At 35.2% G+C, this 20,230-nt stretch overlaps 1 protein-coding gene across 21 annotated transcripts in view; it reads right to left on the reverse strand.

Moving 5' to 3' along the window:
- Positions 1–20,230, reverse strand: part of ZBTB20 (zinc finger and BTB domain containing 20) — a 553,524-nt gene that overhangs the window by 38,491 nt on the left and 494,803 nt on the right. The gene's annotated exons all lie outside the window — the stretch shown is intronic.

The following is a 20,230-nucleotide window of genomic DNA, read 5'->3' on the forward strand; positions in this document are numbered from 1 at the left end:
GTAGTGAAGCAAGATCAAAGGCTATAACCAAAAATGAAAAGCCAATGGTATCAGATGCTTGAATCAACCATATTAGAGGGGAAAAAAACAATTAATTTAAGTGGTGAATTTGGACCATTAAGATCTGGGGATAGTGAAACAGTAAAAAAACTTGTTCTTCCTTCTCAAAATAATTCGAGTAATAATAAACTAAATTATTATTTAATATAAAAATGGTCAAAAATATTTCAAAGAAATTGAGAAGGTTAATTCTATGGTACTTCTGACTAACTAGTCAAATGACTATTGTTTACTTCAAAATTGTTTTCTAAATAGATGTGTTTTATTACTAAAAAGATTGATATTACATTTCTTAATGGAATGAAAATACCATCTCTACCAAAAGCTGCTATTATTAGAAAGAAGATTGCTATTACCTGAAATTACCAAAGATTATAAAAATTAGTAAAAATTGGCAGTGTCACAATAATGTATCCATCCATTCCATTGCTTTGGCTAGTTATGACAAATGAGTTTTAAGAACATTCCATTGCCAAGAAACTCTGTCAAAATATTGGTGATTTTTCCAAATCTGTTCAAAATTGCAGAGATGTCAAGTCTGAGATGAGGACATTATTTTCAAGAAGCATAAAACAACAACAAAAACAACATTGGAAGAGAATGGCTAGCCTATTTGCTGATAATTACCGTAGTTCATTTTACTAATATTTTACCTAAACCAAAATTTCTTCATGTTAATCTATGTATTATTTGTCATCTCTCTTGACCAAATTCACTTTAGGGCCAAAACATCTCATTTTTGAACTATTTCTACACTCACCTGCACATTAATACTAATAGCAGAATTTGAGACTGACTTCATTTAGTGGGACTGCTTTTTAAATAAAAAGAATGGACACACATCAAATTGTCTTATCTGATTAATCATTATAAACTTACATTATCTAAAATGCTATTACAGGTAGTCTTTGACTTACGACCATAACTGAGCCCAAATTTTCTGCTGCTAAGTGAAACATTTGTTAAGTGAATTTTGCTCCATTTTACTACCGGCCAGAGTTGTTATGTGAACTACTGCAGTTGTTCACTTAGTAACATGGTTGTTAAGTGAATCTGACTTCCTCATTGACTTTGCTTCTCAGGTTGAAAAAGGTGATCACATGATTCTGGGACACTGCAAACATCGTAAATATGCTTCAGTTCCCAAACATTTTAATTTTGATCACGTAACCATGGGGATGTTGCAATGGTTGTAAGTGTGATGAAAGGGTCATAAGTCACTTTTTTCAATGCGGTTGTAACTTTGAACAGTCATTAAATGAACTGTTGTGAGTCGAGGACTACTGTACTAGGCTTCTTCATTTCTGTTCCAATTCTTGCCATTCTCTGGATGGTCACTGCTGGGTTGTCTAGATAGTGAGATTTTGGTCTTGAGATTTGGTCCTAACTGCCCCTTCCATTAGTTATGTGATTTATTTTCAAATTTGGGGAAGGTATTGCTCCTTTCTGTATGAATTGTTAAAAGTGCTGTAAAACCTCTGTCCAAAACTAATCAGCCTAAAACTAGACTAATATATCTTTCTCTGTGTGTTTGTGTGTGCATGCACCTGTTGCAGGATCCAATCGGTGGATGCACATGTGGGTCGGTGAATGTAAATTCTTTGCTCTGAAGTAGGCAATGAAGAGTTGCATGGACACTTCATTCAACCTCTGCAATAAGGATTCTAATCTAGCTGAATTGTGTCCAAGTCTTCTGTTAAGTAAATGCTAAATTAGGGATTAATACTCCGAGAGCTGTGGTTTATTGCTATTGTGCACCTTCCTGTGTTGGGGAAAAATGTAGTGAACAAATATGAGCTGCACTGTCAGGTTTATCCCATGGGGAGAAGCTAACCATTTAAACAAGCTCATAAGCAATCCAGGAATTACAAATAAGTAATAGTTATTGACAATCGTAGGAATTCATAGTCAAAGAATTTCAACAACTTCTAGGATTTAACAAAAGCTTTCTCTCTTCAAACATAAATAATGATAAAACTCTTTTACAGTTATTCTTCCTTCCAGTCCTTTGTAAAATTATTTGGCCTTCTCTTTTGGATGGGTGGGACTCTCTTTTGCCTTTGTAACCATTAAATCTGTTATCATGGTATTTTTTACTGCGTGTGTGCACAAAATGCAGCTTGTGCCCATTCTGTCACCTTGGATCTTCCTTGTTCAAAAAAAAGAAATGACGGACAACTACTGTGTGCAGAGGAAACAATGCTCTCCTTTTCCTTCTGAACAGATGAACAGAAGTCTGGGTCCAGCACCCAGATTAGATTTAATTCACTACTCTTGGTTAAAAGGAATGACTGACAATCTATCTGAAGTATATCTACATGTGGAATAACATAGTTATCACTTAAATGTTTTTCCTACAATATAGAAGCTACTTTTCCATTATTATAATTCTGGGTCTGATGACTATACATATCCATCATTTTGACCATGTGCTTAATTTGGGATTTAATTGTCAGCATTTTTTTAGTTCTTTTTTGACACACAGAGACATTCTCAAAACTGAGTCAAATTATTAATATAAGTGTTAGTCAGTTTTATAAAATCTTGTGTATACACTAAAATAACCTTTATTCCCTGAATATTTTAGTTTTGAACAAGAAATATCCACTGTGGTTTATTTAGTTATTTATCTGGGATCTAATCAAATACTGCAAAAAAAAAAAAATCACTTTTACTAAAAGGCCTTCTTAGGAACTTTGTAGAAGAATTTATTTCTATATTATTTTAATTAGGCATAAATTCTTTAGTAGGTGATCTTAACATGTTAAGCAGGCTTATTAGAGATAAGTATACAGGAACTACTAATTTCTCCTTTAGCTTATAGGACAGAGGAAGAGACAGACATTGTTTTCAACTAAGGATCACTTTTCCTCAGACGTATCTACTGAGGGCTTTAAAGAGTTAGGAAGATTACTTGAATCATTACTGTAATGTGCCTCTGTTGCCAGGATGGCAAGGGATAAAATGTTTTATAATTCTGGAGTGTCCAGGTAACGTTTGGAAGTGGTTCAGACAGATAACACCCTAATTCACTGAACAATGAGTAGTGCAAGAAGCATCCTGAAATCAGAATTTCAAAATTTGATTACTATATTCAGTCTCAAAAACAATAGTTTTAATTTTCCTGTGAAGTTGATTGCTTGGTCTGATCTGTCCAGAAGGCTGATAGGGTTGAGCTAAAGCAGGCATGACAAACTCGTGAAGTTATGTGACATCGCGCAATATATCAGGACTTTTTCTCTATTGCCGGCAATAGGGTGGGCATGGTTTCGCCATGATGCATCCGGTCCATAGGCCGGCAGTTTGACATGCCTGAGCTACAGGGAAAGAATGGAAGAACTGCTATTACTTTTGGTTTCATTCTTAAGCATCAACACAAATTAAGAAAGTAGTACTAATTCTGTTTATTGCCATTTCAGTCTCCTGTGCAATAAAAGAAGCTCTGGTAAGCTGACTTCTGCAGACATAATTACTTCAACAGAAAGTCAGTCATAGATGTCTCATGATAGCGAATAGGAACCTAGAATTAGAAATAAACACCAGTCTCAATCACAAGAATGTTATACAGAAGATGTATCAGCAGAATGGCTGTATTCAGCCAATACTGATTTCTCCTAACTTTTATTTTATTTGGAACTGGTTACTGTACAAGTAGCTTGAATTATCTCTTTGTTAAAAACTGAGTTTCATTTATATTCAGTTACACACTTGTAACTGAATATCTACTTATACCAAGACATTTTCAGTTACAAAATATTTCAGCCTGCCTGGTTATCGTATATGTTTCTGATGTGTTATCAAAAAAGAAACTGTTCTATCCCAGCCTATTGCCGTCCTTGTTAAAGGCACAAGGACCAAACCCCTGTTGATACAATAGGCTGGAGACTTTAAAACAAAACAAACCCCTTTTAATATGGGTGACAAACCTGTCAAATAGTCCAAAACACAAACAGCAAAACTCAAGTCCAAAAGAAGGAAATAATCCACAGGAAACACGATGCAAACAAGAGTAGTCACAAGCAAGACGAGGATTCCAAGAAGCACTTTGCAAACGGTTGCCTTCAGCAACCAGCACCGCTCACACCTCCTCTTTTTATACAGCAGTCCCAAGGCGTTGCCTCTCAGTGCCGTCTCCTTTTATTCTGGAGTTGCCATATTGACTGCTGCTGATTTACTCTCGCTAATTGATGACATGTGCGTGCATCCATTAGCATGTCCATCAGGTGTGAGTCCTCCAAGTCTGACTCATTCTCCTCACACAGCTGAGCTTCATCAAGAACACGACTGGAGGGCCCAGGCTCTGCATCAAACTGTGAGTCCTGTAATTCATCAGAGCCTCCCTCTGCCCCTGATGGCCCTTCAAATGCCTCCTCCACCTCCTCCTCAGATTCCTCAGACTCAGATGTTGGGAGCACAGGCTGGCATGGAATCACAACAGAAACAGGTTTTTTTTTACATGCAATAGAAAATATTCTAAGATGAATATATTTAAAGGATATCATTGCAACTTTATTTAAAAGTTAATGTTATCTTGAATTTCTTGTTAAGTGTAATATAGAACTCAAACTTTAAAACAGAAATATTAGATTGGGTAATTCTCATTACAATGTTGGGAAAACTGTGGAGTCCTTGGTGTCCTCTTGGTTATTTTTTTTCAGATGTTTCATTACCAAACTAGATAACATCATCAGTGCTAGTAGGAAGAGGGGTTTGCTCTGACTTTATATATTGCCGTGTCAGTTTTAGAGGAAATCTTGTGGTTTCTTGATTGGGTTGTTGTTTGTTATTAGTTTGTTTGTCTGAGTTAGTTGTTTCTTGAATGGGGTACTGTTTGCTTCTTAACTTGGTCTAATGTTAATCTTGGTCTTAATCTCTGCTCATCTGAGTCTTGACTTCTGGTGAAGAGGTATTTTGGTCTTTTTCTTTCCTTTTTTGGCTTTTTGATTGTCTTTTTTAAATGGCATGTAGGTGTTGTCTATCTCTATGTGCCTATTGATGGTCGATTTGTCTGAGTGCCCGGCTTCTTCTCTAGCATTTTTGAACTTGGCTTCGTCTGGGATGGTCAGTTTCTCAGTTGAAATTATGCTTAAATCTAACCATGCGTCGTGAAATTAAAGAGTTTTCATCATGTCTTCTGACTGCTAGTTGGTGCTCATAGATGCACTCTGCTAGTCTTCTGCCTGCTTGCCCTACTTAGTGGCTACTGTCGTGCTTACACTGTATGTTGTAGATGATTCCTGGGTTTTTTTTTCTGAACTACTAGGTCTTTTGGTTTACTTAGCATGTTTACTTAGATGGTTTTGATGTATCCTAGTGTTATTCTTTTTATGGCTTGGTTGGGCTATATTAGGTTGAGTCAGGCACTTTTTGACAAATATACATGGTCATGCATTTTGTTACAAATTGTTGTATAGATTATTTGTTTTCTTTTTCTGATGATCAGAGTTGCTGCAGTGTGTATATGTGCTCATCTGGATAGTGTTCTTATGCAGCTTACTTTGTGGGAGATTGTGTTGCTACTTTGGTAATGGAGCATTTGGTTGGCATGGTTGGGAAAAGACTACATTATGGAAACATGATTATATTATTGAAATACAAATACAGATAGAAGTTAACTAAGCGTATTTACAATTATAGCCTAAAGTTACAATTCTATAACATACATACATATATTTTGGGATTTTCATTCAAGAAACATAGGTAAATGTAGATAGGACTCTTAATATACTACAGAGTTATGTGAGAATATGACTGTTCAAACTTTTTTCATATACAGTAGTACAGATTTAATAATTTATAAGAATTATACAGTAATAACAAGCGCATTCTTTTCCATATATCTGAAGGATTGCTGCCACATAGTACAGTACTCTATTAATTATTTTAAGATTTCCTTCCAAAATTAATATATTAGAAAAGCATACTTTCACATGATTAAAGAATATCAGACATAGGAAATCAGGAACCAAGGTTGTCTAAATGTGTACAAGTTTAATCCATATTAGCTCTCTACAAAAACCTGAACTACTAACAGTCAAGGAAAATTGGCAGTAGATAAAAATTAACAAAATTCAAGAAGAGCTGGGCTTAGATCTCTTGTAGGCAAAGGGAGTCCCAACTGATGATGCCCTTGACCTTGGGCTCAGCCTGGTCATCTCCTACAATCTCTATCATGTTCTAAATACATGTACTCAAATCTGAAGAAATTCCACTGAATTCTACAGCTTCCTTGGTAATAGCTTTTTAATTAACCATAAAAGGGAATTACATGATGGGATATATTTGAATCTCATTAGAGTATTTGCAGAATAATCTTTAAATAAACCTTAACTTAGACTCTCCTATTTCTTACTTTGGTTGTGATTTCTGCAAACAGATTTGAAAGCTATCTAGACAAGGAAATTGGATGAAAAAATGCAAAAGACAATTGAACTGTTCTCAAACATACAAGAAAAATTGGAGCATCAGGAAATTGGAACTTGTAACTAAGTGCTTTACCATATGGTATCAAGAACATATTCTACTTGAGAGTTGAATAGTCATGAAAATAAGTACACAACTTCCTGTACTATGCTTTGTTTACTTGAAATGACACACTGCAAAGTTACCCAGATAAATATGCATAACTCTGTTTTTATTCTAGATAACACGTATTATGTTACCACAATTTTTGACACCATATCCTTAACGTAAAAGAACTTGATACAAAATATGTCTAATAATACTGGATCATGAATTAAGACCAGTTTACATGTCCCAGGATGTTATAACCGAAACAGAACTATTTGAAATTGGTTCCCACTTGCTCCCAGTTATCTGATTCAGTATTGCAGGATCACAGAGGTTTAGTTTTCTGAGCTTTCGGATTCATGTTGGAGTCCATCCCCAAGGAACTTCTTTATCATCAATCCCACACATAGACTAGCCCAAAGCACACATTCTAGTGTGAAAGAGAAGCTCCCCAAAGATGGGGCTCCAGCACAGTCCAACAGCTTAGAAGACTAAACCTCTGGTCCTGGTGACTGACCCAGACTGGATCTTGCAATACTGAATCAGATACATGGGAGCAAGTGGGAACCAATTTCAAATAATTCAGTTTCAATAATAACATTTTGCAGGCATCAAAGATAAAAGACAATTAAAACAATATGGCTTGTATATCTTGCAAGAGTTTTTAATTGAGAAACATTATAGCTGCAGTTGTTCTGCGTAATTTATTTTTATGTTATGTATGATCCCTAGACTGAAACAGAAGAGGATTGAATGGAATTAATACCAATGTCTTTAAATAAATATTCTTAAAAAGTATCCAATAATATTTACCTGTCTGACTCTTAATTCATAAGATTAGATTAAAACCAAGTAATGAAATACAATGGGATACAAGAGGGTGGAGTATCAGTATCAAGGCAATGAGATGTGAACAACAATATATTGTCATACAAGGTTGTCTCCAAATGGGAGATCTTATTTTGCATAGAACAATGTGGGTATATTTGGGATAAAGTGTTGGTTGCACTTGTACTATTCTTACTGTTAAGAGAATGTTGCATCTAGCAGGGATGCATGGGGCATTGGCAAACTGAAACTGTTTATCTAACGCCCCAAAAATATCCAAAAACCTTGTTCAATCAAAATCATGAGTGTAGCAGAAGTCAACTCTGGAGACAATATTTGCATATATGAGATTGGAATCTAAGAGATAGATTCAGAAGACAATTACTTAAAGAATAAATGGCAACAAACAACAAAAATAGATGTACAGTATCTATTTGTGATTTCAGTCTGTAAAACTAAGAGAAAATAGAAGTATACAGTAAAGCTGAATAAAGATTTTCCGGGGTACAATTGTGAATATATGCAAGGAAATGAAGGTATAGTTTTAGTCTCTGAGAGTCTCTTTGGATAGTGAAATGGGTGGCATACAAATTTAATAAATAAAAAATAAACTATAAGAGGGCAACATATATGTCAGAAGGTATGTATCATATAAATTTTGCATATAAAGGTAGGAATTCATAGGTTGGTGATAGTTGCATGTTACGTTTTAATGAAAATGAGAGTTAAAGAAATACAGATATATTCTGTGAAAAAATATGCAACATTATGAAATAATGTGATTCATGAAGTAAAAATAGTATTTTGTTACATGATATGACTATACTGCTAGTACTGAGATGAGTGAATACTGAAAAAATAAATTTGAGAACAATAAGCAGGAAAGAAAAAAGAGAATAAATGTATTATTTTTAGATTATTTTATGGCTTCCCAATTCAAAGGCTTACAATATTCCCCCCCCAAAAAAATTCCCATAAAAACAACTAAAACAGCTAAAACGCACATAAACTGGCAGCCTGGACTAAGATATCTACAAAAATAAAGGGTACTAAAACAAGACAGGAGCATCACTAATGCATAACCATGGTAATTGCAGCCTTGTAAAGAGAACCTTGGAGTGCACTTACTCTACATAGCAGGTGGACGGAAACAATTGGCAATTCCTCAGACAACCAAGTCCTACGCCATGAAGGGCTGTATAGATGGAGACCAAGTGACAAAAATAGGAGTGCAGGAAGAAAATCCTATATAGAAACGTTTTGTAAGATTAATCTCCCAGCAGAATGAAAAGAGAATGAAAAAATGCTTTAAACCAAGTAAAAAGAGTTATGCTACAGAGTGCCATGAAATGTGTACTAAGCCCCACTCACATAAAGTATGAAAAAGGACGTTTGGTGAAACAAGAATACAAAGAATCTTTGGATGAGAAAAATGCATATATCAAGGATGAAACTTTGGCAGCTACATGCCTCTGTGTTTCAACTTGTCTTTAGAGCAGTGGTTCTCAACTTGTGGGTTGGGACCCCATTTGGGGTCGAACGACCATTTCACGGGGGTCGCCAAACAACGCAGTCCGCCATTTTTTTCTCCTTTTCCTTAGCTGTGCTACTCCCTTTTATTCTATTGGCTTTTGAAAGCCAATACAATAGACTCTCTTGAATAGAGTCTAATTCTATTGGCTTTCAAAGGCCAATAGGAATTGTCCAGGCTGTCTCTGCCTTGCTGAGCCCGCCAAAAGTCCCATTCTTCAAACAGTGCTGCACCAGTTGAGTAGTCCTCAACCTACGACCGGCTGAGTAGTCCTCAACTTACGACCGGTTGGGGGTCGCGGCATTAAAAAGGTTGAGAACCACTGTTTTAGAATAAGGTTACTTTCGAGTGGGTTAGATGGAGAAACGAAACTTGAAGATTCCACTGAAGGCTATGAGAGTCTGAAACCTTTTCAAGGACACCATAACAGTGTGGATTTAGAGCAGATGGTTTCCATAACAAAGTGAACTTGTTTATATGGACTAAGTAAGACACTGGGGATTTGGCTGGGAAAATTATTGTTTAAGTCTATGATTTGATGCTGGAATCTCAGTTAGTTTTGCTTCAACATAACCATGCAATGTCTATGGAGATTCTCAGTCATCCAGGTCATGGTTGTCCCAAAGGTGCTTTTTCAAGAGGCAACTGAACTTTCTTGTTTTTCTTTGAAGACATTTCACTTCTAATCCAAGAAGTCAGAGCTGAAGAAGCTTCTTGGACGAGAAGCAAAATGTCTTCAATGAAAAACAAGAAATCCTAATTGTCTCTTGAAAAAGCACCATTGAGATAACCATGCAGTATATTCAATAAACAGCAAGATTTTTGAAAACAGAATGAACCTGGATTTTTTCGGATCCTTGAGCTGGATATAATAATAACAACAATAACAACAACAGCAATAAAAGAACAACAATAATAAAGTTAGAGGGGACCTTGGAGGTCTTCTAGTCCAACCCTCTGCTCAGGCAGGAAACCCTATACCATTTCAGACAAATGGTTGTCCAGTCTCTTCTTAAAAACATCCAGCGTTGGAGCATTCACAACTTCTGGAGGCAGGTTGTTCCACTGATTAACAGTGTGACAGTATGTGAAAATGATTGCTGCAAAAAATAAGGATGTAAGAATATATTGTGCAAAAATTAAAAAATGCTTGTAAGATGTCACCTCTAAATGAGTTAGGTGGCACACAAATTTAAAAAAGCATATGAGAAAGAAATAGCATATGGTCTTTTGTGAGGAATGAAGAAAACAAAAGTGGCTGACTATAAGAGCATGTTTATTTCCAATTTGTAATATGGAAATAAGAAAAACAGAAAGATTGAAATAAATGTAGTATAAATTTTACACTTAAAGGGTGTGTAGCAAAATGAGAAAAGATGTGATCAAGAATGCATGGGTGCTGAATGAATGTGGACTAAATATAAAAGTGAGTGACCAGTATGAAATGGTTTGTTCAGAGGATTTGGTCACATAGAGGGAATTAATGAGGACTAGAGTGCAAAAAACTTATTGGGCTTTATTCAGAAAAAAAGAGGGCTTTCTTGTCCATTCAAAAATACCATTAATCTTTGCCCAGGTTCGCCTGGTGCACCAGTTGTGGCCTTATTTGGACCGGGAGGCTCTACTCACGGTCACTCATGCCCTTGTCACCTCAAGACTGGATTACTGTATTGCGCTCTACATGGGGCTACCCTTGAAGAGCGTTCGGAGGCTGCAGTTGGTTCAGAATGCAGCCGCGAGAGCAATTGTGGGTGCACCAAGGTACACCCACGTGTCACCTATCCTCCATGAGCTGCACTGGCTTCCTGTGGGTCTCCGGACGCAATTCAAGGTGTTGGTTATCACCTTTAAAGCCCTTCATGGCTTAGGACCAGGTTACTTACAGGACCACATACTGCCGCATAGTTCCCAGAGACCAGTGAGGTCCCACAGATTGGGCCTCCTTCAGGTCCCGTCGGCCAGACAATGTCGGCTGGCGGGCCCTCGGGGAAGGGCCTTTTCTGTGGTGGCTCCGACCTGGTGGAATCAACTTCCCCCCGAGATTCGAACTATTCCCACCTTGCCAGCCTTTAAGAAAGCCATTAAAACTCTCATGTTCTGGTAGGCCTGGGGTTGATGTCCCCGGGGGGGGTGGGATACGACTGGACACGCTGTATGAATGTACTTATTTTATTGTTTTATTGTTATATTTATTGTTTTAATTTTGTACGCCGCCCTGAGTCCCTAGGGATTGGGCGGCATATAAATTAAAATAAATAAATAAAATAAAATAAACTGTCACTAATGTAATTTTATGAATAGCAGCATTCCACATAATTGTTGTCTGATATAGCACAATATTTCTCAAATCTTAAACAACAACACATTTCAAGATTAACAAGGATTACTTTACTTATGTTTTAAGAGACTAGATCCTAAGTATGTACCCTATCATTGCCCATATATAACATGTACGGTCTATACCAGTAAATAGAATGCATAATACTGAAACTGGACCATCACTTTTCTAATATATATTATTTAATAATCTCTTTGAAAAAGAACTGCTTTCTTTTCTCCATTCTGATTGATTTCAGTTGGAATGCTACTCATGTGCATGATATATGACTCTGCCCTCCCTTTTTCAAAAGAAGTATTATGATTAATTTTTTCACATCTCTGTTTCTACTTTTGCTGTCTATTTACATTGATTTCTGCTGCATTAAGAGACATTTCTTTGTTGATTGCAAATCAATACTACAGACTGTACATTATGTGCATATTGTACATATTGTGAAAAACCGTGTACTATAGATTTTGTTTATTTTGAAATAGAAACTTTTTTCAACAATCTTATATGAAAGGCAACTCATATTTCAACCACAACTAGGAAAACAAGAAACAGCTTTACATTTGAATTAATGATATTATTCATGGCATAAGCAATTTTATATTAAAAAAAAAATTTGGAATGTCCTTAATTAATTTATAATTCTCTTTTCAGTGTAATTTTTGCTACAATTGTTCATCTGATTTTAGTCAAATATACTCTGAAATACATTTGCAGAGATGGGAAAGAGTGCAGTAGGGTGCAGTAGAATAAGGAAGAAATTTTCATCTATGCTGAGTACTCTAGTATAAAACAGTAAACATAAAAAGGAAAAATCATTTAATATGACTTTTTACTTTTTATTTTAATTCATGTCAATGTTTATTTAACACTATATAATTATAGGAAAATATTGCAAAGTGCTAATTCTCTTACTCTAGACATTCCTCTTTTTTCATACTGAACAATATTATGCAAAGAAGAGGAAATGAGTAATAAGTAGTAAGCCAAAAAAACTGAAGGCAGAAAAGTTAATCTAATTAAAGAGTAGTCACACCAATACCATTCACTGTAGCTTTCCATTCTCACTTCTATCACATCCATACACCTCTAAGTATATTGTCTTTTGTTCTCTATACTTGTTAAAATTCCACTAATTCAGTGAAACTAGGCAGGCTTTTAAATAACCAAACAGCACATCATGGAACAGGAGTCAGATTGACTAGGGTGCTTTACAAATATTATATTGTAAATTAATAAATTCATTAGTTAATTCAATATCCAGTATAATTGTTACTACAACACACACCTAAAAATAAAAGCCTGTTATAAGCAATTAGAAACAAAAGTTTACATGACCAGGGGTATGTTTGCGAGAGTGACCATACCATGTTGGAATTCAATATAATGCAAACACAAGCAATAGAATATAATCCAACCAGTGTCTTAAATTTCAAAAGGTCTGATTTTAATAAACTCAGAGAGAGCCTAAGAAAAATTCCATGGATGAAAATCCTAAAGGGGAAAAAAACTAAAGCATGGGAAACGCTGAAAAATATGATCACAAAAGCCCAGTCCAGCACAATAACATTGAAAAAGAAAAACAAGAAATCCAAGAAGAAACCAGCATGGTTGCACAAAGATCTTTCTGAAACCGAAAGACAAAAAGGATAAGTACAAAAAATGGAAAGAGGGACATATGACTAAGGCAGAATATCAGCAGATAGCCTGAATCTGCAAAGATAAAGTCAGGAAAGCAAAGACTTAGAATGAACAAAGACTTGCAACAAAAATAATAAAAAAAGTTTCATTCAACTTTCAAGTTTCTTATATAAATAGCAAGGAAAAAAGTCAAGGAAACAGTCCATAAAGAGAGAAGATAGTAAGGAAGTAACAGGCTGTAGAGAGAAAGCAGAGCTGCTTAACTCATTTTTTGCATCAGTCTTCAACCTATCAAAAACATAACTGTAAAAGATAGACTAGAAATAAAAATTAAAATAAGCAAGAAAATGTTAAGAGAACACCTGTCTGACTTTGATGAATATAAATCACTGGGACCTGATGAATTACATCCCAGAGTTCTGAAGGAGCTGGCAGATATTATCTTAGAACCATTGTACCATATCTTTAAAAACTCTTGGAGCACTGGGGAACTACCAGAAGATTGGAAAAGAGCTGATTTGGTTTCCATCTTCAAAAAAAAAAAGGGGGGGGGGAAACAGACTCAGGAAACTACAGACATATCAGCCTAACAGCAATACCTGGGAAGATTCTGGGAAAAATAATAAAAAAAACAGATCTGTGAAAATCTAGAAACAAATAAAAGTTATAACTAGTAGCCAGCATGGGTTTGTTAAAAACAGATCATGTCAAACTAATTTTATTTCATTCTTTGACAAAGTGACTAAATTAGTAGACCAGTGAAATGCTGTGGACATAATATGCATGGACTTCAGTAAGGCATTCAACAAAGTAGACCATAACCTACTTCTGGGTAAAAAAAAAATGTGGGATAGACAGCATCACTACCAGATGGATCTATAACTGGCTGACAAACCATACTCAATGAGTGGTCCTTAATGGTACTATATCTACATGGAGGGAAGTAAGCAGTGGGGTACCACAAGGCTCCATCTTAGGCCCAGTACTCTTCAATATCTTCATAGATGAGGGAATACAAAGGGAACTCATTAAATTTTTGGATGACACTAACCTGGCAGGAATAGCCAACACACCTGAAGACAAGCTCAGGATCCAAAAAGATCTTGACAAACTTGAATAATAGGCCCTATCCAACAGCATGAAATTGAATGTGAAGAAAAGCAAAGTTTTACATTTAGGCAGGAAAAACCAAAGATACAAGTACAGATTAGGCGAGACCTGGCTCAAAAACAGTAACTGTGCTCAAAAACAGTAACTGTGAGAGGGATCTTGGAATTCTAGTGGATAATTACTTAAACATGAATCAGCAGTGTATGGCAGCAGCCAAAAAAGCTAATACAATCCTTGGTTATATGAACATGTGAAATATAATTCATGTGAAATATTAATATTGCTTTATAAAGCCTTAGTAAGGCTACATCTGGAATATTGCATCCAATTTTGGTCACATTACAAAAAGAAATGTTGAGACTTTGGAAAAAGTGCAAAAAACAGCAATTAAGATGATCAAAAACCTAGAGACAAAAACATATGAAGAATGGTTGCACAAATTGGATATGGCCAGTCTAGAGAAAAGAAGGACTAGGATTGACATGATAGCAGTATTCCAGTATTTGATGGGCTGCCACAAAGAAAGGCAAGAAACGATGGATTGAAACAAATCAAAGTAAGAAGCAACTTGGAATTAAGGAGAAACTTCCTAACAGCGAGAACAATTAACCAGCTTGCCATCAGAAGTTGTAGGTTCATCACTGGAGGTTTTTAAGAAAAGACTGGACAGCCACCTGTCTGAAATGGTATAGGGTCTCCTGCATGAGCAGGAGACTAGAAGACCTTCAAGGCCTCTTCCAGGTCTATTCTGATTGATTGTCCATGGATATTATGAGAATATAATCACTTGCTGAGATGGATAGCCATACAAATTTATTAATTAAATGTATATGTCACCTTGCTACCAATTGAATTGAAATTGAATGAATTAATGTAGTTGACATACATGAACATAATTTCATCTTTCTTCCTTATCCCTCTTCTTTCTAGGCCATTACTTGTTTCCTATAATGAATTCAATGTGAAAAGTGTTGTTCCCATGCTATAGAATAGAATTCTTTGGTAGTTTGAGCACCTCATAGTCTGGGTGTGAAGAACAAGGCTGCAGAAGATTGGTATGATGATGAAGAACGTATAGAATCAACTTTTTCCCATTTGTAGAGGCCGTCCTCTTTTTAAGTTCATTTTAAGGCTAATACTGTATTGTTTTTCCTGTTTTAAAATATGCTGTGGCTTTTCAATAACTGAAGTCAGAACAAGCTTCTTCAAAAAAAAAAGGGGGGGGGGAAGCCAGTTGGTGCTCTGGGGAATCAGGTTTAGTACTGAGGGACATAGAAGAAGTACACTTAAAGTGGAGCTATCAGCGACACTAGCAAAAGTATATATTTAATAAGCAGATTTGACTTTGTTCCTGGTATAGCCAAAAATATTTAGAATGACATTTAGGATGAAATATAGGGTTCAATTTAAGACAATAGCTGAAGCCTTGACACTAGTTCAAGCCTTCATTCAGCAAAAAGCATCAGGCACTGTAACTAGATCAGTCTTATTCATTCACAGGGAATGGACCATTGCCTGATATCAAAGAACCAGAAATTCCAGCTCACTATATTACCATAAGTTTCCTTTTTATCTTCCTGTAGGAAGAACACACATTCAAATACTTGCTGTCTCCCTTTGTCTCTTTTCCTGTTGAAGGGAACAGCGTTTTATGGGGATCCTGATTCTCATCCATTTTTCTAGCCTTCGAAGACTGCATTTTGTTCTTTTTTGGGGGGGGTAGCTTGCACCTACACCATGTTATAAGTCAGTAACTTTTCATATGTTTATTGCTTTTTCTTCTTGTATCACTAAATGAAAAATTCCCAGCTGATCTCAAAAGATCACATATATGAAATATTGGCAGTATTGTAAGGCAGTGATAGTGACTCTTAATGGGTAACTTGCTCCAAAAGCAGATTTAGTTTCCATAAATACTAAGATTAAGAAGAAATATTTAATAAAGTATGGGAAGTAGCTTTTGCTCCAGTGAAGGTAATAACAAATCAAAATAAGCCCTAAGTAGGAGTAGAAAGTACAAAACATCAACTTCTGCCTTTCAAGTAGTTGGAGTTAGCCTACAGCTGGCTGCTTCCCAAAGAACAAATAGTACTCTGTTTAGACTAGTTAGAAGTAGATTAATATTAAAAAGTTTCTAGAGGCAGTCTTTGCTTGATCTTCTGAATTCTTCTGAACAGGAAGTGTAACATGTACAAAAATAATTTAGATTTTTCAAAAGAAAATAAAGACAAAAGGTAAGCAAATTGATGTCATACTAGAGACGTGGAAACCAGTAAAAAAATAGTTTATTTTATTATTCACATTACCAAAACTTAATTTGGACCATTAAAATCAGGTTAAATTTTTATAACAGTTTAAATTTTCATGTCCTTTTAACATGCACGTATTTTTAATTACTTCCTTATTTATGTTGATTTAAATTTAATTTACCACAAGAAAGCCTTTTTCTATACTTTATTTTTAGCTGTATTTTGAAAGAAACATTTTGAATGCATTTTTCTTGGATAAACTAGAGAGGGACATGTGGATTTTTGAATGGCAGGGAGCAAATGCTAGTAGACACTATAGAGTGATGGAAAACATGCTGAGATGAACTTTTTTGTCTTCTAATGATTTTACATTGCCCAAGGAAAGCATGCCTGGAACCAAACTGGCAATCTAAACCAATAACTAGAATTAAAAGCTAAGTAATTCAGTTTTGAAGCAATGAATGCTGTTTTGAACATCTCAAACATACTAAGGAGTAAATTCTGAAGTAGAGCCTCAGAATTGGAAGGAGTGATTTAGGGCGCTAAATCTAATTCCCTGCAAGAATCCAAATTAAAGTATCTGCAACAATAGTATCCAGCCTCTGCCTGAATACATTCAGTGAAGGACAACCTACTTCCTGTCTTGGTAATTGATTCCAATGTTTAACTGGCCATACACTTCAGATTCCCCCCCCCCCAAATATTTCATTAAAATCTGCCTTCTTGGAACTTCAATCCATTGTTCTATATCTCTCTGGGATGATAAATAACAAGCCATTTTCTTTGTCATATCTCAGAGAGAAGACCAATACATATCTGTACCAAAAGGAAATAAAGATAATTTGAGCTGAGAAATTTAGAAATTTTCCTTCGTTTATATAAGAAATTCCTCCCCTATTTTCCTTCCTTCCTTCCTTCCTTCCTTCCTTCCTTCCTTCCTTCCTTCCTTCCTTCCTTCCTTCCTTCCTTCCTTCCTTCCTTCCTTCCTTCCTTCTCTTTACTATATTTTTATTATAATAATAATAATTATTATTAAAGATTTAGTCTTCATGTCCAACCAAGGACTTGGTCCTGTTAAAATAATGTCTGAGCATATAGGTAGTTCTGAGTAAGGTGGGGTTTTTTTGTTTTTTGTTTGCAAAGTCAGAATATTCAGGTCTAATACATTAAAAATGTCTGTGTATCTAGATTGCCCTTTGGGTATTAATCCAAGGGCTCTTATTACTATTGGTACAACCATTGGTTTCTTCTTCCACAATCGCTCAATTTCAATTTACAGATTGTGATTTTTTTTCTAGCTGTTTCTCTTCCATTCGTGCATCATCTGGTATTGCAATATTATTATTAGCATATGGCATTATTAAATTAGCCAGGAGACCTCAATGCTATTGCAGAGTAGTAGTTTGGCTACCAATTTACCAGTTCTGTTGTAGGATATGCTCATGCACTTCCTAAGGTGTGCTACAGGAAGGCAAGCTGGCTTCACACCAGAAAGAAAGGCAAACGGCTCTTCCAACAGTGTCATCCAAGGTCCCCTCCCTTCCCCAAAGCTGCCTTACAAATGGGAACTGTAATCAGGATGGTTCAGAGCCAGTAAGAATCTGACTGTCTGCACAGAGCACCAACTTGACTCCCCACTAAATTGGTATCTATTTATCAACTTGCATAGAACATGCTTTCAAACTGTTAGGTGGATCAAACCTGAGATGAGTGACAGGAGCTCACCCGGCCACATGGTGCTGGGACTCAAACCGTTGGATCAGACACCATCTCCAGCATCATGAAGCCATTGAGCCACTGTGCCTCTCCTATCTGAATGAACAGTTTGTTAGTTTCGATATTTTTTGTTTAGAAAAAAATCTAATGAAGTAATAATAAGAAATACTTATATGAGTATTTCTATTTTTTAAATAATTTTACTAAGGTTTTTAATAAAAAGATAAAGCATATACAAAAACTTACTACAAAAGTACATTTAAAAAAGGAAAAATATTTAGAAAGTCCAGAAACTCTCTCAAAAGAAGAGGGAAAAAAAGAAAATATAGGAAAAAGAAACTTCCCCCTACATTGACAGCAAATATATTCAGTATTAATAACTTATCACTGTCTATTAAAATGCCAAATATATCTTCATTCCATACCTCACCCTATTTTCTATAAACTCATCTCTAAATCTTCACCTCCTCTTATACTCAGCAAAAGTCCAGTATAAATTAATTAAAATACCTGACATAAATATATCATCCTACTTTTATTTAAAATTTAATGCTTCTCTGTACTAACCAAAGTCTAATTGATTGGTAATATTTATTAACTAATTTATTATTAACATTAACATAAATTAACATTTCAATATTGCAAAAATTTAAAATTATTAAACATTACCATAAGCCCTTATTTATGTATCAAAAGTACTAATATAGATATTATAAATCAACCTATTATGCCCAATTATAGTTTCAAAACAAAAACTATTCAGTCAAATTAACCATTAACCATCACTAGAAACAGTGACTCATTATTATAGTAACCCCTCATTTACATATCAAAAATAATAACATAGATTACACAGGCTGTATTATAACGCCCAGCTTGTCAAAATATTCATTAAAGAACACCAGAAATAGCAACTATGGTCAAATAACAATTTTACATATTCACCTTTAAATCACAGTTATAATATCTACTTCCTTCCGCTATCTTCTCTCAAAATCCTTGCCATCTTTATAAAGTCCATTTGTAATTTCAAAGCAGACACTCTAGTAAATCTATTACATTTCAATTTAAATAAGATATCAGAAGAATGATGTGGATTAATTATTTGTGTATCTCTGCTTTGAATGCTGTGTAGAAACAATAAATAAATAACATCTGTATCATCAACATCCCCCAATAGTCCAATGCGACAAGGGACAATTTTTACCCATGTATCCAAGTTCATGTCAAGTTGTAATATAGGTGCCAATTATGATTTTTAGAAATAAGCTTTAGAGAACCTTAAATGATTAGACTTAAAGCATAGTTTTGAGTGGGCGATCTTCAAAGTTTGCATTAAGATGTTTGTTGGATTTCTACTGAAGTAACTCTACAATGATTGTGAAGACTTTGCCTTGGGACTATTAGCTATAGTATTCATATCAATTCAAACTCTGCCTCATGCATATGCAAATCCTTCATTATATTTTTCTGCTTTTTTAAAGAGGAAAACTTGCAGCCTCAGTTCAATAAGGTTATCAGCCTAGCAGCATTTCTTACTTATATATTAAATAAGAATGAATACTGCCTTTAAATGAATACCCCAAACCCTTTGGATGAGACCTTATGATTACTACTTGCCAATGAATTTATGAGAGCAAAGTACTAAGAAAAAAGGAAATAAGGGGCATAAAACTCCAGCAGATGCAGTGATGGATGATAACATATAAAAACTAGAACTATAATTCCCACCGTCCATAGGTAGGTATGGCTATTGTTTTACTATTGGAGTAATAGAAGTTTCATTCTAACACAGGAGTGTCAAACTCGCAACATCACATGACATGTCGCAACGTATCGCATCTTTTTTGCTATTGCTGGCAATGGGGTGGGTGCGGTTTCGCTATGATGCATCCAGCCACAGACCGGCAATTTGACACCCCTACTCTAACAGATCTGCAGGACACCTGGTTGGGTAAGATTATTTGAATTTTTTCCTTCAATCCACTCTATGTTTTATCTTCTCAATATACTATTTCATGTATTATTTCAGAAAACAAGCATATACATATGTTGTAAATGACACCCAACATGATTCAGTCTCTTTTATTTATCTTTGCAGACATATATTTTTATAGATGCATACATATTGTTCCCTTTCTACTATGGTTTTGCACATTCTTTCTTGAAGAAATCAAACCCATTCTCTCCAATTGCTTATTAGAAACCTCACCATGGTTCTTTTATACCAATATAATTCTAGATTTCATGGTAATG

The sequence above is a fragment of the Crotalus tigris genome, unplaced genomic scaffold (assembly GCF_016545835.1).
Source record: "Crotalus tigris isolate CLP2741 ecotype Arizona unplaced genomic scaffold, ASM1654583v1 scf7180000024359.8030256, whole genome shotgun sequence".
NCBI classification, from domain to species: domain Eukaryota; kingdom Metazoa; phylum Chordata; class Lepidosauria; order Squamata; family Viperidae; genus Crotalus; species Crotalus tigris.